This window comes from Xiphophorus couchianus, chromosome 14 (genome assembly GCF_001444195.1).
Source record: "Xiphophorus couchianus chromosome 14, X_couchianus-1.0, whole genome shotgun sequence".
Taxonomy (NCBI): Eukaryota; Metazoa; Chordata; class Actinopteri; order Cyprinodontiformes; family Poeciliidae; genus Xiphophorus; species Xiphophorus couchianus.
In genome coordinates this window covers 7,254,860-7,280,558 of record NC_040241.1, presented here as the reverse complement: position 1 = coordinate 7,280,558, position 25,699 = coordinate 7,254,860, and the positions used below count along the sequence as shown (strand labels likewise).

The following is a 25,699-nucleotide window of genomic DNA, read 5'->3' as shown; positions in this document are numbered from 1 at the left end:
GTTGCTGGTACAACATGTTTTGTTTGCGTCTATCTATAAAATTGTCAGTGTGTCAAAATGTCCGTTATTTCAGGCGGGAACTTTCCAGGTGTGAATGAGTACAGAAAAAGAAAACGGTTTATTGAGAAATATATTTGTATTTCCAGACTTTCATCCCTGTCTTTGCTTGTAAATTATGTAAACTCAAGCAACTTTTTTGAGCTTTACATCATGTTATATTTTTATTCCCTCATCACAAACATACGTGGCGTGTTGCTTTGATTCTTTCATGCATGTTTGAGAAATCCTTTAATCTCTCGTGGCAACGGTTCAGCTGTGCAAAATGCCAGGGTGGACCTAGCCCCGCCTACAAAGATGAAGCTCCTCCTCGTGCTGCAGTTTCCAAGCTTCCGCCTAGCAGAGCAGTCATCCCACACGACTCCCCCATTCAACTCCTTCAGACTAGCCAGCAACAATTAGCAAACACCTGGTGGACCTGAGCACCTGCTGAACTTGTTTTATGAGCTTCTTCTCAGTAAACGCTGGTAAAAATGTTGTTAAAGGGTTAATAATGGAGTGATGTAGTAATGACTTCCTGAAAGTTGAGTTTCAGAAAGAGCAGGAGTTTTTAAAGAGACAGAGGCCCAATTTCAAATTTTAAGTCATATATTATATATACAGCATTTTTTTTAATAACAACTAAAGGTACCATAGTTTATTGATCGTGCTATAAAATGACAAAACATGTAATACTGCTCTTTCAATCTTTGGTTCCTTCCTGACATCTTTCAAGGCATCCTTTGTTTCTATCCAACTTTACATCTATTACCTCCATCCTCTTTTTATTCTATTTTCACTAATGCCTTCTTTAACTTTCACCCCTTTTCTGATAATTCATGCCTCTTTCCTTTCTCTGTTCCTTCATACTTCTGGTCGGTATTTTCTGTAGGTTTCATATGAAACCCTTTACAGTTATCTAAAAACCATGGGCGTTTTTGCTTTAAAGCTAAAAATGAATTCGAAATGTATCATCTGAGAATTAAGTTGACATAAATGTAGGTATTTGGTAACTGCAATACCCCAATTAGACTGACCAAAGGATGAGACAAGGAAGTTCCAACATGATCATTGATATGTGAAGAATATGAACGTTATATGTACAGTATATCCATGTCAATATTAACATTCACACAAAGGGTTAACCGGTTTTCTTTCTTCTTTTTTTTTCTTTTGTATATAGAAATACTATTTCAGAAGATGACCAATAAAAAAAAAACCCTGGTAATTTTATACATATATAACAAAAATAAAAAGCGGAGGAATGTAGTTGTTTAGGAGCCAGAGTCTGTGGGTGTCGGACTCTCTCTCTCTCTGTCTCTCTCTCTGTCTCTCTCTGTCTCTCTCTCTCTCTCCCTCCCTCCTTCAGCTGTTGTGTCACAGTCCTTCACAGTCGTTTCTCTCTCATCCCACCAAAGCCTTTCTTCCTCTCCCGTGTTTAAACTTTACCTTTTAGAAAGCGGGTCTGCGCCCACTCTAACTTATACAGAATGACTTTATGAGCGGCAGTTTCCTCCCCCTGAACTTTCGGAAGGATACGCTGTTATTTGGACCGGTTTCCGGACACAGAGCGACCCCCCTTTTTTTTATTTTTCTTTTGCTCTCTACCGGGATGGATAACCCGCGTCCTGCGGGTCTGTCCTGCTGTTTCTCCGGGACAAACTAAACCAAGCCCTGCGGAGACGCGGGTTGTGGGGCTTATAAGACAACAGAAAAAAAAAAAAAACCCTGATTCCCCAATTCGACGAAATGACATGGAGACAAGATAATTAGGATTCAAGACGACAGGTGAGTAAACTCTTAAACTCACGTTATATCTCGTGTATAAATGACGACGGCGTGTGCGCGCGCGCTGTGTTTTTGGGACTGGCTGGAGGTCAAAGCTCTTGCCCGAGTTAAAAGTGGATGTATGTGGAAATTTGTCATTTTTGAAACATTTACTCGTACAATAGAAACACATCTGTATTTGTGGTTGGATCAAACTTTGATCAACGGTCGACGTAAAAAGAAAAACAACAACAACAACAACAAAAAACACCGCAGCATCCCTGAGCATGCATCATCCCTGCAGAGGAGTGTGGACAACGTGGCGACATTCACAGGTGGTTCAGACCATCTAGTACTTACTGTTAAGAAAAAAAAAACCCCTGCTGTTTAATGAGAGTCTTTCCGTCCGGTTTCGGAGGGGTTCAAGTGTTTAATATAGTCTGGAATCATTAATGAGGAAGTAGCTCGCCTGAAGAAATGTAACCAAAAAAAAATCAAGTATGTTGGGGTTTTTTTTTTTTCTGCGTGTCAGGAAATTTCTAAATTAACCGACAGAAAGTGAGCCGCAAATCTGTTGTGTCCCACTCCGAGAGGGTGTGGCAGCTTCTCCATCCTGATGCGCTGAAGATTTGCTGCGCATATATAAAAATGTGCGCGCGCGTGTCTATGCAATAAACGCGCACTAATCCACTTGTTCTCAGGGAGGATTAGAGCTCTTTGGAGACATGATTGTTCAACACATTCTCACTCCAATATATGACGAGTTGGGAGTGAGAATGGGTTGGATTGTTGCCTATTTATTTGTCCATTTATTTGTAGATTTTTCCTTTCAAACGCTTTTCAACCGCATAACCTGCAGGTCGGTGCACGTGCATCTTAGAGATGAAGCTACAAGTGTTTTTTTTTTTATGCAGCATTTGTTTGGGGGCGTTTTGCTAACATTTCTGATCCAAGTAGAATTTTTGTAAGACTGAATTTGTTATGATTCTGTGTGATGGTATGTGAACATTGGTGGTCACTGAATGGATGGGGTCCCGGGTGAATTTCAGCCAAAAAAACTCAGGAATTTTGAGATCAATCTCAGAAATGTTAAAAAAAAAAAAAAGTTTCTAGAAAATCTCTGAGTTTGAAAAGAAAGGAGAATGTTTTCAAAAAGTTATAACATTTCTTAGATTAATCTCAAAATTTGAGATTTTTTTCTTTGTCTTTTCAAATTCATAAATTTCCAAGTTTTTTTCTAGAAAATTTCTGCCAGATAATTACTCCTCCTTTTTTTCCATCTGCAGTGGCCCTGATTTTGTATCTAACTTATTCAAACACTTTAAGGGAAGCACAACTGACTGTTGTAAATTAAGTCCTTGGTTCGTAGGTAAAAAATATTATGCTAACGTTTCCAAATACAAGTGTGGCATAACATGCCATAACAGGTTATTATCGTTACTCCTGTAAATGGTGGGTATCGTGGGAACAAATAAACATTTTGTCCTCGTACACAATGTAATAGAACCAGGGATAAAGGACTAGCATAACAACAAAAACGACGGATAGCTTTGTTCTTTGTTGTGCTGCTTAACTCATTCAGTGACATGGTAAAATAACGACGCCACATAGTGGTCTGGAATAACAACTACAGTTTTCTCAAAGTGTGTTGGCGTTGCTGTTTAAGCGTGAAACTTTCCCAGTCAACATTAGAACATACCAGCAGTTCTCTTGTGTAAAACATAGAATAAATATCTAAAGAAAGTTGATGTTTCTGAGACATACGCTGCATTTCTACTGACTGTATAGTTGCACAATTTGACATTTTGAAAATAAATTTGCTTAATGGAAACACGGCAAATTCTCTTTTTATGATCAATTTTTGTGCTTGGATGAGGTGGTTTTTCAGCCATATCGAAATTGGTTTATTTTGCAAAACTGCAGCAGAAATAACTATTTTTCTTGCACCACATGATGAACAATCAGATGTTGCCGCTGGCGGAAACCACGAAGGGGACAATGTCAGGAAGTAGTCAGAGGATTGATATTGGATATTGACAAAGTTTTGCTCACATTTGTAATGGAAACAGAGCTAGTGTAATAAACAGTGCCTCTACTTGTTGTTACGTAGCCATAGACCAGGCGGTGTGCCCATGCTCACCCCTATTTCTTGCCAACAGAACAAACTCTCAGCACATCGATGGCATCAGAATTGCAGAACAAAGCTGAAGATCCGTGGAGCTCCCACCTGTTCAGAACCTGAAGTGACCTACTGCTAGCATCTTGGTGTCAGATTCAACAGCACACTTTTTGTAATGAAAAAAAAAAAAAGAATCAACATCTCAAAAGTTGATTGCAATATTATGCCTGATTGGGTTAAACAGCATAATATTTTAGAGATTGAAATGGAATTGATCAAAATTAGTCCAAATAATTCTGTAATTAATCAAATTACATGCTACCTTCAGCACTGTTAGCTAGCTTAGGATCAGTCGTATTTTCTCACTGCGTGTACACAGTCAGACACACTGTTAGCTGACTTCATGTGCAAATGAGCAGAAAAAGAAAACTTGTGAAAAACACAAGTGGCAGAAATGTTCTTTTTGTTTTCGAGTTTCTGAGTCGCCCCCTGATCAGATGGCATCCTGGGTCGTCACCTCTCTCATCATCATTGCTGCCGTGTGTAGAACTGAAAACGACCATGGAGGGGAAACAGTGTTTTAAATAGTCAAATTTACCTTCAGTTGTGTCAGACTTAAAATAGCTTTAAAGAAATTCAGATTTGAGGTTCGAAACGACTCATTTTCATTTATGACAGGCAGATTCTTCAGCACACTTTCTGCCCTCGGTCCTCCAATTTAGCTCATCTCTCCTTCCCCGTCTCCTCTCAGGGTCTCGGTTTAAATATATTTTCAATTCGGTGAGCTTTATGGCCATGACACTGGAAAGAAATATGGGCGAAGCCTCGCCGTGGCTTTGCATGCTCGTGCGTTTGGTGCCGTATCTGCCCTGTTGCGTTTTCTCAGCTTTGCCTCCATTTGATTTATTCAGGCTGTCATCCTGCTCAGAAGGCTGACGGTTTCATACCTGCTTGTCTTTCAAGGCTTTTATCTCGAGTCTCTACTTCCATGTAATCGAGATTTTAAAAAAATAATTCAGTTTTTCCAGTTTAAATATTCTTTTTTAAGTTAAAGATTTTCCTGCTCTATTTATTTAGTTATTTTTTTGGTGAAAGGACCAGAATGTTCTGGCGAAAACAGCCCATGCACACAGCGTGGAATGCAGGTGGATTTGTGATGGATGTTTGTGCCAGATAAATAAAATAAAGCCCATTATCAGGGCTGCCAAAGAAAGAGAGACTCTCACTAATTATCAACCGTGTACCCATAAGGATGCCTCCCTTCCTCTACAAGTTCAAAAACATGCAATATTCCCTCAGATTTGCCTTCTTAAAATGCCACCTAGTATCTTATCAGATTCTAAGAAAAAAATCCAAGTAGATATTCTTCGCACTTGGAGAAAAAAAAGAAACGCCGGGGAGAGAAAAGGGCAATAACCGTGGGGATCAGAGTGTCTGAAAATAGAAATCGAGGTGGAGCCCAGTAATTCAGGCAATGAAACGGGGCGTGATTAGGTGGTGGGGTTGTTGTGCGTGAGAGCGTCACAGAAAGCATTGGCAACTGCTGCATACTGCAGGTTTGCAGGGGTGATTGTGAGAAACTGTCTGTAAATGTGCATCCGTCTGTCGGGGCCGTCTAAAGCCAGAATGAAATGAACCCAAGAGGGTCTTCACATCCTTTAGCTAAGCAACAACTTATAAGGATAGGTATGCCTGTTGTGTGTAGGTGCTACTGCTTACAGCTACCGAGTTGAAAAGGAGGAAGGAGGTTTGTCTGCAGTGGTAAAGTGATGATGGTGCCATTCATTTGTACCGGTTTCAGTCAAAACAATAAACAGTTGTTAAATTTGCATGTAGTTTTGGACTTTAAAATATTTCTCACATCCTTAAATAGACAATATGTGTATAAAACATAGTAGCAGCTGCAAAAATAAACGGTGTGTATGGTAAATGCACCAATATATGAATGATGAGCAGAAAAGGCTAATTGTAAGCTTGACCAGGTTAGTAGGTCAGAAACTAAACATTTAATCAGAGAACTAATCACTAACTGGTATGGGCTAGGGATGGGAGATATAAACTTTGAATTTTATCACAATATTTTACTGCAAAATTGTGATGAGAATAATAAAAATAAATCTATTAAATACTTCTGTTTTAGGTAACTGTGTAGCTGTAACTGCATGGTGCTGCATTTGTAGCACCACAAACACAAATATTGTTCTTCAAAAACATTTTCAGTGATGCAGAGAGACAGCTTTGCAACTTTAAGAAATTATTGTTGTGTTTTAGTGTAGATTCCTTCTATAAAAGGCATTAAAAATTTCTATTTACTTTTGGGAAATTATTTTATTTTTGTTTTTCTTAGGTGTGTTTGATACGTGTATTTCTAATCATTGGTAACCTGCATCTGGGACTTTGTTAAATTAGCTCTGACATAATTAGTAGATTAGAGTTTTGATTTCTAAGCTCATGATCTTTAGAGGTTAGTCGATGTGTTACTGAAGAGGAAATAAACAAAACACCCTTTAAAGGGATGTAATCTTGGGATAGGAGTTGAGGGCAAATAATATGGGATGTGTGATTGATAGGAGCAGGGCGGGGCGATATGTGCATTTATTGTGTAGTGCTTTGCTTGTTACAGTCCAGTGAACTTCTGCTCCTTATTTTCTTTATTTCCTCAACAGGTTAAACTATCTACTCCTCCATTTCCTCTGCAATAAGCAGATTATCCCAGCTTTATATTGTGTATTCTCGTTTGGTTTTCTCTATGCTGTATGTGTTGTAAACTTATTAACCCCGAGCCCAACCCAACAACCAAGAAAATAATTTTAGTCTGACCTGGCCTGAATTTCAGATTTGATTTTTATGGAGTTCAGGCCATAAATCTGAAAATCTAAACTCCAAAATTCACCCATCCATTGTCTATACTAGCTTATCCTTGCAGGCTCTTAGAATGGCTAGTGCCTTTCTACAGCTGCTATACATGTATATATACAGTAGCTTTAGTAAATGTATTTTTTACACGTTTAGCAGAAGTGACTATAAAAATGCAACCAAAATAGTGGCTCAAATACAGGCTTTCCCATCATTGTTCCTGATTTTTCTCTCTTAACTCATTACTTGTGAGTAAACTGACTGACATTGTCTTCTCCATGCTTCTAACTATCCATGCTTCCGTGGAAGCATGCAGACACGATTGTTATGCCTGATTCGGTAATGCAGCAAATAGGGATTTCATTTGCCTGAATTGGCTCTCTCTCTCTCTCTCTTGGCCACGTCCCACAATATCTAAGTAAAGATCAGTCATGTGAAATGACTGCTTCATGCACCATATGTGTGAATCTTTCAGTGACGTGCAATCACCAAACAATCGTTCTTTGCATCTTTTACCTCCAGCAGTGGGTCGGTGTTAGACGAACATCTTCAATTACAGTTACTGCACTACCGCATCGCTGTTTTCCTCATTTGAAATGGAGGGCAGAGATAAACATAATGACTTATTCAACCTGGTAGCATCCTGGTTGTTTTAATGATGAGTGTGGAACGCAACTTGATGTTGCACGTGTGGGTATTTGTTAGTGCTGTTGCTCTAGGATTAGGGGTGGACTTAAAGTTTTATCACAATATTTTGTGGAAACGTTTTGATAATGATAAAAGTGACAATAAGAACCATTTATTTCTTCTTTTTTTGTGACCTTTATTAAACAAACAGTGGAAAATGTATGATAAATTGAAATTTATCGTGCTAAGAATTGTATCGCGATAAATGATAAACGATACGATTAATTCCAATTAATGTTAAAAACCACTAAACCTATCGGGATTATTTTTAGTATTTTTCTACACTGTTTATTCAATAAAGGTATACCAATAAATATTCACGGAATTAAAAACTATCCAGCGTATAGTTAACTTCTCAAGTCCTTAAAATCCTACATGTTACAGTACAAAGTGAAGTCTTTTGGCCATGCTTCTGCAAGAGGTATTAACAATCCCATTATACTTTCAGAAGGAAATGTTTTTAACTTAAATCCCATCTGCTCCCTCCATAAATGTCTGGCAACATTTTTTGTCCCCTTAAATCCATTTCTTCTATTTAGGAAAAAAACTCAAGGTAGTGCTTTCAAAGCAGAAAAACAAGGCTTGTCTTAGAATGGGAAATCAATTGAAAATGGGACAGGCATTTTGTAAGTGTCGACTTTCAATTAAATTCAAAAGTTAAGCTCACCAGTTGAGAAGTAATGTTTTATGACAGCCAGTCATGTGTGGTGTTGAAATATTGATCTGTGCGCATTAGGTGGAGGTCTCTTTTAGCTTTTCAGGTAATGGATATTGAACAGGTTGTCAAGTCAAACTGGACTAAAAAAAAAAAAAGAAACAAATGAGTGGAGGTCATTTTTATTTTTTAGGATGTTATATAAGCATTTATGTTGTACTGCATGCTCAGCGGAGTGACCTCTACTGCCACCATGACTGGTGACGAAAACAATCAAAGAGCAATGAGCATGCTCTGCGTTCTCATGTTCTTCTTTTATTTGCCAATTAAATAAATCTATATATATTTCAATTAAAATAATAACAGCTACTGGAGTGTACACAGAGCATCACAAGAACAAAGAGCTTCCCTCAGTGGGGCTTCAGTCCTATAGGACTTAGTAAAGATCCGTCCAGAAGAATTGGATCGTTCGTGAATGTCACATCACTCTATAGCAGACTTTGGTCACAGCGTCGTCCCATCTATGCGACACTTCAGTCAAAACCTCCACACAATAATTCAGCGCATGAGTGACAAAATGTTTCATTGCAGATGCAACATGTGTGTCTCTGTACTGCTAGCTTTGCTAGCATCACGTCCACAGAGCTTACCTTCCTTTAAACTCCAAGTGACGCTCAAAGTTGGATGAAGTTCTTACCGTCTGTGAAAGCGAAGCGCTGCTGATTTTACATGTCGCCATATCTTATGATTTGCGTAGCAATAATTCTATTACTGACGATTAGACAGACATCTTCTCCCGCTCAGAGGAGACCACTGCGCATGTCTTGGAGCTCCGCGTGCGAGTGGAAGGAGGAGGCGATGGGTAACAACAGACACGTGTAATTAGTAAGTCACGCTATTGCTTGGTTTTACAGCGCCACCTTAAGTCCCTGAACTTCATATTTTAACGGGAAAAAAAGTGCAATGCGACTTGGATGTAACGAATAACTCAACGTTTTTGTAGAAATGTAGTGAAGTAGAAAGTACAGATACTTACTGTAAAATGTAGTGGAGTAAAAGTCGAAAGTATCCATGATTAAATCTACTTAAGTAAAGTACAGATACACGAAAATTGTACTTAAGTACAGTAACGAAGCACTTTCTTTACTTCCCACCACTGCTTATAAGCACAGCCCAGCTTTACATGAAACTGCATCTTCTGTGTTATTTAGTTATTTATATTCCTCTTTACTGTAATTATGTCAGTCATCAGATCTGTTTCTGGCCATCAAACTTCTATTTCCCTGATAACTCACAGTCAAATAGTTGCAACGTAAAAATCATAAATCCAGACACCGTCAAATATATTTAAAGAATCAAGGACATCTCCATGTAAAGATGATGAAACGAAATGAAAACAAAGCATAGTGACTCTTTTTATCCCTTCTTTTACCTCTGCTGCCCTTTGAGAAGATTATGTCTGACAGTCTCCTAATCTGGGGAGTAAAATCACAAGGTCAGACAGAGCGGATATAATCCAGCACAATCTCATTCCCAAAGCTGAAAGTGTAATTGTAGCTGCCCAGTGGTTTTACCAAGCCCACCTTTCAGTTGTTGATGCAGCACTTCATCCAAAAGGCTTAACGTAGCCGTTACACAGCTAGGAGCGCCGAGGAGCACTGCATCGCTCATAGCTAATTCTGCAGATTAAAAAACGGGGATCAATAGTGACATTTATTTCTAATACCCACTGTCACAAATCTAATTACGAATCTAATTTACTGGTGCATTTCTAATGTTAATGTGTTATTAGCTGGAACCTCTATTGTAAATATCAGACAGATAACACAAATCGGTTATTGTTTGGGGCATTTACCTGCATTTCTATAAAAATAAAGAAAAAAGCTTCTGTTTCTGCGTGATTCTTGAACTTTTTAATATGTGCCGTGACTCTATTTTCAGGTGTTGTACCTAAACTGACCTCATTTCAATCTTTTGTAAAAGCGAGCTGGTTTTAAGTGAAGTTCTTCTACAAGTCAAGGCAGCAGCATAAATCCAAAGTATGATTTAAACTCCTCTGCAGCTTCACAGTTGGAGCTTGAGGTGGTTATTTGCAGTTTCTTTTTTTATCCTATGATTTCACAGATGTTTGCTCTACATTTGGTTAATTGTTCATCTTTGATTTGTTGACTTTAGAGGTTGAGTTGGTGTATTAACTGGTTGATAAGAACAAGAAAAAGTGTTTATTTGGCTAATTGCGTCTTTACATCACAGATAAAACTGTGTGTCTATGTGTTGTGTTTGAGTTGGAGCAAGGAAAAACTGGAAGGAAAAGCATGCATAGACGATGGATACATGGATCTTTTTAATTCTACTTCATATTTATGCTTATTTTTTAAAATATAAAATCCCTTATGTGCAGGTTTGTAGTTGTATGAGGAGAACTGGGAAAAATTAACAGCCATTCCAGGTGATCGGCAGAGATCTGCCTCATGGGTGATCGGTATCGGAATCGGCAGCAAAAAACCTGATCAGAGCATCACTAGTTATAACAGCGCTTTGTGTTTTTCATCATAAGATGCTTTTACACATCCAAGAGTCTCCATATTAAAAGGACTGAGTTACTTTTCCGTCTCCTCGCCCTGAACACTACTGATAAAGCTGCTGCTGGGTATTTATAAGTTAAAAGGCTTTAGAGCAGGTGAGCAGCGTCTGTGCCGTGCCATTCATCTGTGACTCAAGAGCGCTGCTTAGTGCCCACTCAACACTGACTTCAAAGAAAAGCCGAAAACAAATCTTTGCATTAGTATTTACCGTCGGTTGGCTAATGGAGGAATAACTTCATTATCTGAAATGACTGCGTAAACACCATCAGCTTATTTGAATTCCAGTTTTAGAGAGCCTTTGGAGTTTACTTATATCCGTAAGTATGTGGCAAAATAAAATAAAATAGATGATTCACATGGGAATGTAAATTGAATGCAAATTGATGAGAAAAAAAGACAGACATGATATGCTTAATGCAAGTCGAAAGTTATTCATTTCACATTAACTTTTGGTTATTTTAAGATGAAAACAGTAAAGTGGGTAAGTTGTCCTTGAGTTAAAAACATAGCTGTAAAATTAATGAATAAATCTGGAATTTGATGCACACGGGAGCCAAGAAAAACCGGGAATATTCATGAAGTGCTTTTAAAAACAGCAGGGCTCAACAAAAGAAAGATATAAAAATAATTGAATAAAATATTAGAATTTTAAATGAAAAATGATTAAAAGCTGAAATAAAAATGCAAGTGAAAGTATAGCAACAAGTAAATATGACATAGACATGAAGAAAATCTAAATAAAAAGTAAGAACTTGCCAAAAGCCAGAGAGCAATGGTGAGTAGATTTGAAAATGTCTGTAGTGAAAATGCTTTTCTCATTTGCAGCCACAAAGCGTTTCATAATTTGAAAGCTGGATCCGCAAAAGCCCGATCTCCCCTGACCTTCTGTTCCGTGTCCTTGGCTGAAGGCGCCAAGGACGAAGAACTCCAATCCAGAGCCGCACAGCATTCTGGGGGATGTAGGCAGTGTAAAGGCTTTAGCCACTCGACCTATTATGCTTACGGTGCGTTCACACTAAACGCTTTTTGAGCGTCATGCGTGTCTGGTTTATATTCAAAGTCTAGGTGGAGGCGCGCTGAGGGTCGTTGTGTTTCAAGCGTCTAGCTTTGCGATTTGAACCGTTTTTAGCGTTTGACGTGCCAACATGTCCAACGGTCCAAACAGACTTTGAATGTAAACCAGACGCGCCCGATGCTCACAACCCAATGAAACGTGCACCCGTGTAACGCGTTTGGTGTGAATGCATCATAATCAAGATTGGTGGCATCAACTCACTAACTTTTTGGTTACCTAGCAACAACCTGTTGAGTAACTTGCCCAGAAGCAGTTTCAGGTGTTGCCGCTGTTCCTCATAACTGCTTAAAAATAAACAACATTGTGGTGCGAAAACTGTTGATAAAGGCCACAAGAGTATTGCAGGTACTTAAAAAAAACCCGAATCAATGATCGATATTGACTGATATCAAACGCTTATATTGAAACACGTTTTGCAGCCATATCGCCCCACCATACTTGTACTCCAATAGAAAACAATTACATGAAATAAAAAAGTGCTTGAAATGTAATCAATGAGTAAAGCCTGGAATTATATGATGTCTTCTGCGAGATATTTTGTAACAAAATCCCAGATCACACTTCTCCGTTCCTCTATTATGGCGCCCTCCCCAACCCGCGCTCCCTTTGAAATGATATGTAAGTGCGAGGTAAAGTGCGAATTACATCCCACATGGCTCCTTGTAGATTTTCCTTGCTGTGCTCTGTGGCCGCCGCTATCTTCCTCCATTCACATGCACCAGTGTGAGCACAGTTACTGTATATTACCATTTCCTCTCTGGTTGAGCTCCCCTCGGTGGGATTGTCACTTGAAATGTTGGGGGACTTAAAGAGAGACGGTCGGCAGGCGAATGGAAAGATGAGAGTTGGTGGAAAGAGTGGAAGATCCCACATTCATTGAGGTGAAGTCAAGGTCAAGGATATAAATTTAATAAATGAAACTCACGATTATGTCCATTTATAGTTTGCTGCAATTACAGAAAACTGGCTTATGGAATAAATGACATTTAGATAAAAGCAGAGGCAACAGCTGGTAAGGCAAGCTGGTCGCTGATCAACAGGTAAAATGATTATTATGATTGGAAACGACAAGTGATTAGAGGTCAACGATTGAGGAGATTCAGGAGTTTGATTGACCATCTGCTGCTTGCTCCTTCAGTTTTACACAAATGTGCACCTTTTACCTAGATGGAGAATGTTAAAATTCCTTTAGCTATGGAACAACATAAGCTGGATAACCAAAGCAAAGCCTGACTGCAAGGTAAAATTCAGTAAAGAGTTGAAATATTCATTCATTATGCATAACAGATTTTTCTTCTTCGTTGAATCATGCATCTTTCTCTGGTACTTTCCAGAACTCCTTTTTGTACCCGAACTCCATTCAAAATTCACGGCTGCCTCAAAACCCCCTTTGGCAGCAATTACAGCCTTTTGTCTTCTTAGGGAACTCTCTAGAGGCTTAGCACACCTGTGTTTGGGCAATCTTCTCCCGAAGATCCTAGTCAGTGTCAGGTTGTGAGATTTGAGGGGAAGAATATGTAAACTGTCATTACCACGTATGTTCGCAGGCCTTTTTGGCTGCACCACTCCAGGAATGGAGGAGACGTAACCTCCTCCATGTAGGGTTTTGATTTGGGGTAACAGTTTGGGTAATTGTATGATCGGGCAAGGAAAGTAGTTCGACTTACCTAAACAAATTGGCCACAAATGACAAACTGCTGTTGAGTTAGACATGTTTCTGGCCTTTGATTGTTAGTCTGATGCCTCAGCTTGTCTGAATGGTCAGTTCCTAGAGTAAACTATGGTCACTGAGGCACTTGAAGCTCTGTTTTACAAACGCTACTACAGCAAACCATAGATTTAACTTTTCACAAGGAGACCTTTCAGAGAATTCCTCGAAGCTAATAGTTGTTTCTTTCTGAGAAGTACAGCAAAAATTGAAGGGTCAGAGGGCGTTTGCCTTTTAATATCATATCAAACCGACTCAGTGTTATCATGTTTTACACAGATTTGTTGGATAGGTAAGGCAGCAAAGGCTCCGAACCTGCAATGACACTTGACACTATAAAAGGTCTCAAGATTTTTATACAGCTTTTTCCAAGCCCTTCATAACAAATACGACTGACAGTCAGCACTCAAAATGCAGCCATCTTGAAGTTTGAGACTTTTGCTGACGCATCTGAATCTCTATTGTGACAGGTTGTAGTAATAGGACAACATGGCACTTCAGTTGATTTTATAAACTACAACTGTATGTAAAAGTTTCTCTTTCATTTCTATTTTATTTGATCCACACGGTCTAAATTATAAATACAAACTCAAATATGTAGCTTTAATATTTGGATTAAATGCCCGAGGAAGTTGCAGAGAAACCACTAACCCGCCGTCAACGAGCTTCAGGTACTTTCAAGGCTGGATGTTTGACCACACTCGGTAGAGCTCATTTAAAATTTTATATTTCCTAGCAACAGTTCATACATTTTTAATAGAGTAGGAGATGGGGGCCATCCCAGAAGCTTAATGTTGGCCTAGTTTATTCATTCCAAAAACAGTTTGAATAGGTTGCCTTTCCCCCAGGTTTTACCCAAACTGTCACCCTCAGACAAGAAGATCGTCATTAAGATTTTCAAGAACAACCCAGGAACCACCGAGGCTCAAGCCCACCATAAGCTGGAAGCTGCTGGAACACCAGCGTCACTGTGCAAAGTGAAGTCCGACTGAGAGGAAAGACACTTGTCCAACATCAACACCTTCAAACTAGACAGACATTTGAATCTGTGTACATGGACAAGACACATTTCTTCTGCCTAAACATTTAAGCTATTTCAAGTGTAAGTCAAGTCTGAAGGCTTTTGGTTTTTAAAAGCAGTGGCTTCAAAACCACCTAAACATTTTCTGTCATATCGCAATCAACTGGGAACTGGGGAAAAAAAACTAGCAAGACAAATGCCGCTGTTTGGTAATATCTACTGACATTATTATTAGGTAAGCAGTGGTGGAGAAAGTACTCATACAATGTACTTAAGTAAAAGTACAAATACACAGACAAAAATTTACTCAAGTAAAAGTCAAAGTACCACATTATTATTTTACTTAAGTAAAAGTAAGAAAGTACAAGCTTTTAAGGGTTTATGTAATCTTAGCAAGCTTTTTAACAAGCCTGTATCGACATGAAGAAAAGATGAACGTAGTGGTAGAAGAGAAGCTGTTCCTCTTACAAATCATGATTTACCGTCTGTAACTGATTCTACAAGGTTTATTTCTCTCAAGATGAGCTATTATTCTTTCTTGAACAGGTTAGTTTTGGTGACTTTGAATAATAATACCCTTGTTTCCCAGTGTTATTATTCAAAGTCACCAAAACTAAAATCCCCTAGGATACCATGCTTGGTAATGAGTGCATCATGTAAAGTAAACACATAAACTTATAAAATTCTGTGGACAAGAAGAGCTAGCAGCTTATTTGAATTTAAAGTGACGGGAGGCCCTAGAACAACCCATTCTGAAAGGAGCTCAAAATAGACAGAAGAGACCAGAATTAAATCTCATAACCTAAGAATGATTTTATTTGCCCATTATTTTGGGCAAACAAAGTAATGAGCATGTTTTGTTTAGACCATAGACCCATCTTAACCTGTTCAAGAAAGAATAATAGCTCATCTTGAGAGAAATAAACCTTGTAGAATCAGTTACAGACGGTAAATCATGATTTGTAAGAGGAACTGCTTCTCTTCTACCACTACGTTCATCTTTTCTTCATGTCGATACAGGCTTGTTAGTCCTTATTTTGCACTGCTCTTGCAAATCTTATGCTTATTTCAGTTCTTCACATTTTTACTTTTGCACAGTTGCATCACTTTGTCAAATTCTAGGCTATTCTTCCACCCATTCAACTGTTCCTCCTTTCTCCTCTCATTTTTCACTACTACTTGGACCTTGTACATTTGTTTCCACTGCTGAGTTTTCTACTTTTTCCCTCCTTTTCATATTTTTGTCTTTGTCTTTGTTATATGTCTTACAGAATCCCTTTGTTGTGTGTCTTTTGTTTTCTGAAGGTGATAACCCACCTATTAGTCCATGCTGCGTTGTTTTTCATTCTGCGCTCGTTTCTTTTACCTGAATGGTTTTAATTATCATTCTATCTTTGCACCAACGCCTCAGGTCCTTTCTGCCGTTGTTTCTTTTTTTTAATCCCCTCTTGTTTACTTGCCTCCCATCCTCTCACATTCTTGGTGTTTTCACTCAACCTCATCCTCCTGCTTTTTTTGTACATCCTTGCATCAGTCTCTCTTTTCCTTTTTTTTATTTTACATCTCCATCTTTTATTTATTTAATTTTTACCTCTCTAGCCTCTGTCTATGCCTCCTTCCACTTTTTCCACTGTTTCTGTATTCCGTCCATTTTTCCTCTCCCCTCTGAGCCCCTAAGAACTGATCCTTCAGTGTAAGTGTATCGGATACACTTGCCACACACGCACCGTCTCTTTCCCAAGCTTCTGCAGTCTCTGGGTAGTCTTGCTTTGAAGCCGATGTGCAGAAGGGGATTTGTCTGTTCCACTACTGTTTGACAGTTTGACACACACGTATACACTTCAGCTGCTATATATGCTGCCAAGCACAGTTTACCAGCTAAAATATGGTTTAGCCTGTCAGTATATCAACTTCACACCAACCCGCCGTCTGCTTCGGTATTTCTTACACTTGGTCTCACACTATCACGGGTTCTCATTAAAGTGCGTATAGCTTTAACGTGTGAAGGACGGTGCCAAGCGTGCGAGGCTCGAGTTTCTCCCGCTCCGAGTGCCTCGCACACCATACGTAGGCTAACACCTTCCCCTTCTTGTGGCACCGAACTGTGATTGTGAATCTCCACCGAGCCAGCTCGGGTGAAGTCATTCATCAAAGGTAATTAAACTTTGATGATGTCACATGCACACACGCTGATTCTCGGACAGGCTTATCGACCCGCTCTATCTCAGTATGCTGTACAGTATAATTAGCTTCTGCATCGATTTCCTTGTCACACTAAAGCATGCTTGTCTGTAATGAAAACAAAATACTGTGTACTTGGACTTAAGTGCGACGCTTATTAATAAAGGCCAGAATAGAAGTTGTGGGGCGGTGAAGTGCTGACCGGCTGGAAAGCTATCGGTGGAAAGCAATAGCTGTAAACATCCAGTGGCAGAGCACATTTATTCTGTTACACTTGGTTAGAAGAGTTTTTGAACTGAGTCTTCCTTTTTTTCCTGAGAATCGGCTGATGTTTCCTTAACCAAATAAACTGAAAAGTTCAGAAACTGTCAGTTTCTTATTCAGACAAAAAAGTTGCCCGTTATACAGTACAGACCAAAAGTTTGGACACACCTTTTAATTCAATGAGTTTCCTTTATTTTCATGACTATTGACATTGTAGATTCACACTGAAGGCATCAAAACTATGAATAACACATGTGGAAATGTGCACTAAACTAAAAAGTGTAAAACAACAGAAAATACCCCTTATATTCTAGTTTCTTCAAAGTAGCAACGTTTTGCTGTGATTACTGCTTTGCACACACTCTGCATTTTCTTGATGAGCTTCTAGAGGTCGTCACCTGAAATGGTTTTCACTTCATAGGTCAACCTGCCCTGTCAGGTTAATAAGTGGGATTTCTTGCCTTGTAAATAGTCATGAAAATAAAGAAAACCCATTGAATTAGAAGGTGTGTCCAAACGTTTGGTCTGTACTGTATATATATATATATATATATATATATATATATATATATATATATATATATATATAAATTAAAAAGCATTTACAACAAAATTTTTTTGCATTTTCAAAAGTTTTATATGCAGATTAATTTTAACTTTGAGATATTGGCCTCCATTGCAAAAGGTTTGGACACCCCTGGTTTAGAGAAACAGACCAGTGAGAAATATTGTGAATTTGATTTGTTTATGTATCAAGAATAAAAAAAGTTGCAAGTAATGAAGAAAACATTGTGATTCTTCTGCTTCTTTTAATATAAGTATGAACTAACAAACCGAAACATTGGTTCTCATCTCCCTTCGGTACTCTTTCTGGACTTTCTCCCATCCAGCGTGATTTCTCCGGTTCAATTACAATTGTACAAATCAAACAGAAGGAGATTTTGTGAATGATGACGTCAAATACCTGCACTGTTTTAGAATTGTAAAAACTGCCTTTATCTTTGACAAGGAAGTAAAGGAAGCCGTTCAGTCCATGTCGGCCACTCTTCCGAACATAAAACTAACATAAACAGCCGCCTTGTTCGGCTCAGCATTTCTCTCTCTGCAGTGGGAGATGGTTGTCATTTCTGAACGTCAAACTGGTGCATTAAATGCGTCATGGCCAACCGTTTTGGATTTGTAACTTTTAAAACATCAACACCTCCAGCTAGCAATAGCCGAGGATCCAGAGGCTTTTGCTCTGTACGAAGCAAAACAAAAAACAAGGCCACAAAATGTCAGCATACTCTCTCCTATTTTGCGTCTTCATGTCCAACATTGCGATTTCTTCCCTTCTGACTCCTGTTTAATACCCATGGCTAACTCTAACTTAGTTTAAAAAATACAATACAGCACTTTGGTGCAGTTCATAGCTGTAAATCAACCTACATTGACAAACTATAACATTGTTCTTCTCCATTCTACAACATATAGCATTAACAGGTATTAATAAATTGTAATAGTGCCAATAGCATAACTAATTTTATCAAATAAATGTAATAAAAATAAAACTTACTGCTCTTACACCTTTATAGTCTCCCAGTGTGACTATAAAGATGTTTCTGTTGTATTGAATGGAAACCATTTTATTGATATTACTGCAATCAAATATATTTTATATCAAGTGATTTAAAGACACGTTCTCCTCACCATTCAAAGCTCATTGTAGGATTAGTTTTTTTCTTTGGGTGGTTTTTCTGTCGCGCTACACAACAGTAGAGATAAACAGTGCCGCAGAAAAACAGTATAGTTTTTTTTTAAAAAAGACTATTGGGATTTTGGCAACCATTCTTGGATGGATTACATTTTAATAAGGCTTAAAAACTTAACATGCGACAATGTAATCGCTTTAACGGAAACGTTGGATTAAGGGGGTTTAGTGGTCTGTACTTGTGCTTGTCTTAAATATCTAGCAAACCCGGATGAAACCCTATGAAATTCCCTTTTTTTCCTCCTATTCCCTAAAACTGTGTGTGCATAGCAAAGCACTGCTGGGTGAAATTCCCACAAGTCAAATCTCTGTCGCATTTGCCCCTCAGACAGAGCAAAGCAAATGCCGACAGAGACTCTAGAAAGGCTTAGGAAGATTTGAGCTTTTGCTTCGGATCTTCGGCTGTCCGCCGCCAGCGATCCCGTTTGGCCTGTGATGTGTGAAGGCCATCAGGATACATCCTTTCCACCTTCTCCGATTCTCCTGTATAAATTACATAACAATATTCATTGCCTTAATCTTCTCTTGGATTGTTCACATGACTCTGCCGTAAAGTCTGTCAGTTAAAAAAATCCAGAATAAAACTTCCTAGGAATGGAATGGTAATTTTGACGTTTTCGCTACATGGACAAAGAGTGCACTGCTGTAGGGAGACATTGCAGGAGCAATGTCCATTTGCACAGGCTAAATAAAGCCACACAGACTACGAGCCAGTTAATTTGCTAATCTCAAATTGATAAATGACATTTCAAAACTGATTATGTTTATGCTAATTAACGTCAATTTAATGAAAGGGCCAAATTGTTTCGACTCGCTGATCATGAGCCGTCACATTCTGATGACTCTAATTTCTTCCAGTGACCAGTTTCACACCTTTCCATACAATCCACCATATATCTCTTGCTACCATATTTCTGCAAAAAATGTATATATTTTTTAGAAATATTTACAAAAATCAAGCAACTGGAGTGCTGCGCAAAAGTCTTGTGGTTATATATTGTTTCCAAGGAGCTCACCCCTAATCTTTCAGTGGTTTTGATAATTTTTTTCAGGCTTTCCGTAGGTATTGAATAGTGCTGTCACACGTTTTTTTATCTTGCCATGAATGATGAAGGCCTGGAAAACATGCAATGCAGGTCAAAAAGTGACTAAATTTAGCAGATTTGTGTAACGTCAAGCCATGTGTTGCTTTTGATGTTTTCCCCTCTTGAATAGTGCATGAATACTGGGATAAAAGGTGTGGAATTGATAGTCTTCTGCTACATAAAGACACGGTAAGGCATGATGTCAATGTCTTGCTTTTTGTACATAAATGTATATATATATATATACATATATATATATGTTTTTGCAGTCTGTCAACTATTGGGTAATTAATGAAAATAAATCAATGTCGTAGCGCTCAAACTGAAAAATATCTGTGGCACTTTCTTTGACCCATTTGGTGTTTAGATCGCAGATGTGAGCAGTAAGGTGTTACCAAAATGTTATTTTACAATTGAATTTCAAATTGAAATTCAAAAATACTTTATTAATCCCAAAGGGAAATTAAATAATTGTTATGCTGCACTAATGAAACAAAAAGCAGAGCCATTTTTACACGACAGCGGTCATTAATGTTTGTCTTTGGATACTGGCTTTGGAATGCAAAGGTATAAAAACTTTGCCTCGTGATTATTATCTTCTAATTCGTCACAGCTACTAACATGGTTAAAATATGTAGCAAATATGCAAGAAAAGTTTTATTACAATATTACATTGAGTTTTCCGATAGTAGAAAAGTACCAGAATCAATATGATGATTACGATCATAACTTTTATTAGGAGCAGCAGGAGTTTGTCATTTCAGCCACAAATTCTCTCACACATATGATGTCAATATCTTCTGTTTTTGGCATTTTTTATTTTTATTTTTTTGTACCCCTCCAGGGGGTCTTTGTGGGCTCTAGTGTCCCTCATATGACCGTAGGCTGACAGGAAATGGGGGAGGAGAGGAGGCAAATATCGTCGGGTCTGGGAGTCGAACCCGCGACGGCCGCGTCGAGGACTGAAGGCCTCCAAATATGGGCCGCGCTAACCGCTACTCCACCACGGCACGCCCCTGTTTTTGGCATTTTGTTAGCATTTAAATATAGCGTTTTGTTTTTAAAAATAAGACTACATATCTCAGATTAGTTGAGATTAACAATAACTTATAGTAGCTTTTAGAATTTTAAAATTGCTATGTTTGTCAGAAATTTTTTCCGCCTCAAGTCAAAATGATTTCTGTTGTTTAACAAAGAAAAGAAAGGGCAATTAGAGAGAAAAATACCACAGATGGTGACAAAAAAGAGTGACCTTGTGCGAACAGCAAGGATACTGAACCAAAGACAGAGACGATGAATAACAGAACATTAGGAAGAAATAGAAACAGATGACAGTAACTATCACTCAAGGTCTTTTTTACAGCATTTCTTCTGACAGAGTAAATCTGTTTTCCTAAACACATTAGTCATCCCCTAAAAGGAATAATTTATCCATATGGATTCTCACGGGGTCCTAATGGTTGTTTGGCATTGTTATCCAATTATAAATATTATAATCCAGCAAAAAGTGCCATTGGACGCAGTGCCATTTAATGATAATTTAACATATGGGACAAGTTGGAGGAAATGCATCACTGCACATATAGCCTTATTTTATGTAATTTATGTTGATCTAAAATTTTTATTTCACAAACTATTTTTAAAAGTCTCATTTAATTTGATCCAACTTGCAGAAACTTGGATCCAAAAAGTGAAAAAGAACAAATGTGTCTTATTTTAGATGGTGTGTAGGCAGCAGTAGAAATTAACTAAGTGTGTTGACTCTCTCCATTTTGCTGTGTTTATTTCATTATGTAACACATTTATTTATACCACTGAGTTAATTTGTGGCTGAGATTTTACAAGTACTACATTTGAACAATTTATCCAGAGAGAAACCAATTACAATTATTTGGTGATTTGACAAGCTCAGATTAGAGTTCATTTCAATTGCTGTAAAAATGATTTGCCCCTTACAGAATGTTTGTTTTTGTCACATTTAAATGCTTCAGATAACAACATCTTAAAATCAAAGATAACATGAGTAAATTCTATATGACATTTTTAATTTTTGCTAATAAGGGAAACATATTTAGCAACACCAAAGGAATTCTCTATCGGTTGCCACTTATTTTTAAGCCAATGAATTCAGAGCGTTTTTAACTGCCATTTTTTCTAACTTCCTGTCGTAGCTACCTGTGCCACTGAGACAACACCAACTTGGATATAAACAGTAAGAGGTTTATGTCTTACAACATTTCTATTTCTGTTCTCCCCATTAGAGTAACTATGGCATAGGCGGGGCGTGCTGTGGTGGCGCAGGGGGTTAGCACACCCCACGTTTGGAGGCCTTAGGGTTCGACTCCCGGTCCCGGCGACCTTTGCTGCATGTCCTCCCCTCTCTCCTCGCCCTCTTTCCTGTCTGCCTACTGTCACACAAAAAAAATACGAGCCACTAGCACCGCAAAAACTCTTCGGAGGAAAAAAAAAACAACTATGGCAAAGGCAATGAGAGAATGGACAAAATATCTTGTTCAGCTGTTCTTTTTAAGTGCAAAGTTGCTCAGCAACCACTTTTGTTTTTATTTTTATTAGCATATTTACAATCTCGATTCAACCTGGAAGTAACAGTTCTTGTATGCATAAAAGTTTCCAATAAATGCACATCTTTCCCTTTGTTAATGCTCTCAGTCTATTCGACCTTTCACTGTACCCATTTCATATCGCTCAGGACAACAGGGGCGCTGGAGCCTATCCCAGCTGCTTCAGGAGTAAGTAGAGCGCAGACAGCCTGTCAGTCAACCGCAGGGCTAACATGCACTCAGACAACCAGCCAGGCTCATGTGAAATAGGTTCAGAAAGAATAGCATGCATGTATTTCATTTAAGTGGAAAGGAATGAGTTGGCGATTGTTTATCCAACACCTGGCACAACTTTTTAGTGTGATGTCAAGACGTAAGGCGTTTTTATTACCCTACAATAAAAAACAAAACAAAAAATACCTAAAAAATTATAGTGTGAATCAGAGGTGTGACCAAGTCACTGTGTTGCAAGTCTCAAGTAAGTCTCAAGTCTTTGTCCTCAAGTCCGAGTCAAGTCTCAAGTAAAGACTGGCAAAAGTCGAGTCAAGTCTCAAGTCAGGAACCTTTAATTTCAAGTCATTTCGAGTCGTTTTTATTATTTTTTTTTTTTTATAATTTGCAATTATACATAAAATTCAAATAATAGACCATTTGTTCGTTTTAAAATATGTATTTATCTCAAATGATAGAACATGTGTAGCTGAAAACAAAGTATAAAAAACATTTTTAAATTGGACCATTTTATTGCCCAGTTCTGTTAAACTTGATATTCAATAAAAAAAGACGAAAATGCTGACATTTCCACAGCACAATACAAAGAACCATAACAGCAGTTTTTTCCTCTTTTCTCTGACCTGTCAAAACAATATATTGTCAATATAATTTCCCAACGTAGATGTCTTCAAATACACCAACCATCCTTAGATGATACTAGACCCGGTTCATCATCATGATGGGACAGAGAGACTCTGTTCCCTGTGTTCAGGTCCAGAATCTGCTTTCTGTTCCGGAGCCCCGCTCACTATCCACCGGCTTCCTGAGCTAACACGGTGCACATTATTTGTGGAGGCATTTGAAGGACCGGATTTATGGTAAATAATCACCAATTTAACCCGGAGTACACATGCTAACACGAAGTTAGCTAAAGTCAGCTATCTTACAGCAAAAGAAAAGCGCCACCTACCGATCTTTGTGAAGCTTCAAATGCCGGACAAAGTTGGACGTCGTGGCATCTCCATCCGATATTCTCTTCTTGCATGTTTTACAAGTTGCAGTTCGTTTTTTAGTCGAAAGTTCATAACCTACGTAGCCAAAAGAAATTACTCGCGGAAGCATATTCGAGCGGTTATTTCGTATTTCGTTCCCTGAGCTCTGCAGCTTTGCCGCGTTTTTTTAAACGTCCAAATCCTGTTAATTTGATTGGTTGTGCTGCAGCTACGTACACATACATACATAAGGAGAGAGGAAAACCATAGTGACGGTCTGCGCATATTGATACGGAATGAGGGACATTAATTAATGACGCCACTTTATAAATAATGTGTTTTAAATTTTAAGACTTTGAGTAAAAAATATCAAGTCTTTTCAAGTAAACAGCTTCAAGTCGAGTCAAGTCCCAAGTCAATGGCATGAAAGTCAAAGTCAAGTCCGAGTCTTTGAGCATTTTTTCAAGTCAAGTCTCAAGTCGTGATTTTAACGACTCGAGTCCAAGTCATGTGACTCGAGTCCAAGTCATGTGACTCGAGTCCCCACCTCTGGTGTGAATAAACTTGTCGTGCTAAGAAATTAATCAATTAATTGCATGGTAAATTAAAATGGCCTCAATAACTCCCATTCTGATTATTACGGATGGACAATTTTGTTTAGTATTTTTTTTTTTTTGGTTGCGTTTTATTTTTCATTTCCAATATTTTGAAGTTCCAGTGAAATGTTCTATACAAAATTCAAGTTTATTGATCTTTAAGATTGTGATCTTGCATTATTTTGTCATTATCATGACATTACTTGAAAATAGTCCCAAAACAACAATAGTATTGTTTATTGCACTAATTATTGGGACAATTTATTGTATGGGAAAATGTATTATTGTGACAGGCTGAAGTGTGAATAATGTTTTTGGCTGAAATACATTACATACAAATCAGTCTTTTTTTCATTTCACTCCAATTTACCACAGATGAACTTGGTACAAAACTGTAAAAAACTAGAAAGGAACATTTCTCAAATCTTGCATGGATTAAAAAATAAAAATTTAAAGTCAGTAGTTTTTAATCAGTCTTCCTGTGGTTGTAACTTCACATGTAAAAAATCATGTGGACCTTGAAACTGTGTTTTGGTAATTCAGCCCAGCCATTTATTGAACTAGTTTTCTATTGTGGGAAGGAAATGTAAAAAATAAATAAATAAAAAATTCTCATCTTATTGATCTAAAACCAGTTTGCAACTGACATGTTCATATGTTCGTCCATCAATCCATTTAGTTTTATTAAAATCTCACCTAATTGTGCGAGAGGCAAACTTCGCCCTAGATAAGTTACCAAGTTACCAGGTAAGTTTCCTTTCATCAAGATAAAAATCTCACTGAGCTGCTTAGGAAGTTACAACTTTCCTGGTGTCTTTACCAACTTATAACTCCGACCTCGAGTATAAGACAAAGACAATGCGCAATGGTAGCGAGTCTCACTCCTTGCGCTTACATTGAACTTTTTTTTTGCAGAGTAGGCTTTTCTTAATGCTAATTTAATACCTGATTATTTTAGGTTGGAAAAAACTAAATGTGTTGGCATAAAGAGCGGCATTTCTTTGGCATTAGTTTCAAACTATAGTAAATGGTACTAAATGTATGTGATAGCTCATTTATTGGTTCAGCCACTGCAGCTGGTGGGAATAAAATGTGTTTTTTTTGTTAGTAAGCTTTTTGGCAGTGGAAAAGTAAAGTTCCTGCCAAGTTATTGAGGATGATAGCCTTTGGTGTAAAGGAAGTGTCATGATCAATGGATTTAAAATTGGCTAATACTTGCTTTCTCTTTCCACTTTTTCACTCATTGATTTTTTTTTCTTCATTTTCATCCAGCTTTTTTACTTTTCACTCAAACGGCCCACTCAGTCTTTACACTTACGTTTAGCTTCTTTCCCCTCTGTTCTGTTCATCCCCACGTCATCTTTCACCGTCCACTTCTTGACCTGTCCTTCCCCGTCCTATAAATTCTGGCTTATGTGAACGAATGAGACACAAAGTGTCAAAAGCTGACTGGGTGAATCATTCCTTCCACTCCTGTCAGTCTGTGATTGTCTTCTTTTGTTCGCTTTCTGGCAGAGACAGCTCAGGAGAAAGGAAGATATAGAGGCA

At 38.1% G+C, this 25,699-nt stretch overlaps 1 protein-coding gene across 1 annotated transcript in view; it reads left to right on the top strand.

The window, feature by feature from the left end:
• The first annotated feature begins 1,386 nt into the window (after positions 1-1,386).
• The window catches only part of htr2cl1 (5-hydroxytryptamine (serotonin) receptor 2C, G protein-coupled-like 1), a 167,255-nt gene continuing 142,942 nt past the window's right edge, over positions 1,387-25,699 (top strand). Inside the window, exon 1 of the mRNA XM_028039372.1 lies at positions 1,387-1,824. The gene's annotated coding sequence lies outside the window, so the exon portion shown is untranslated. The remainder of the gene's footprint in view (positions 1,825-25,699) is intronic.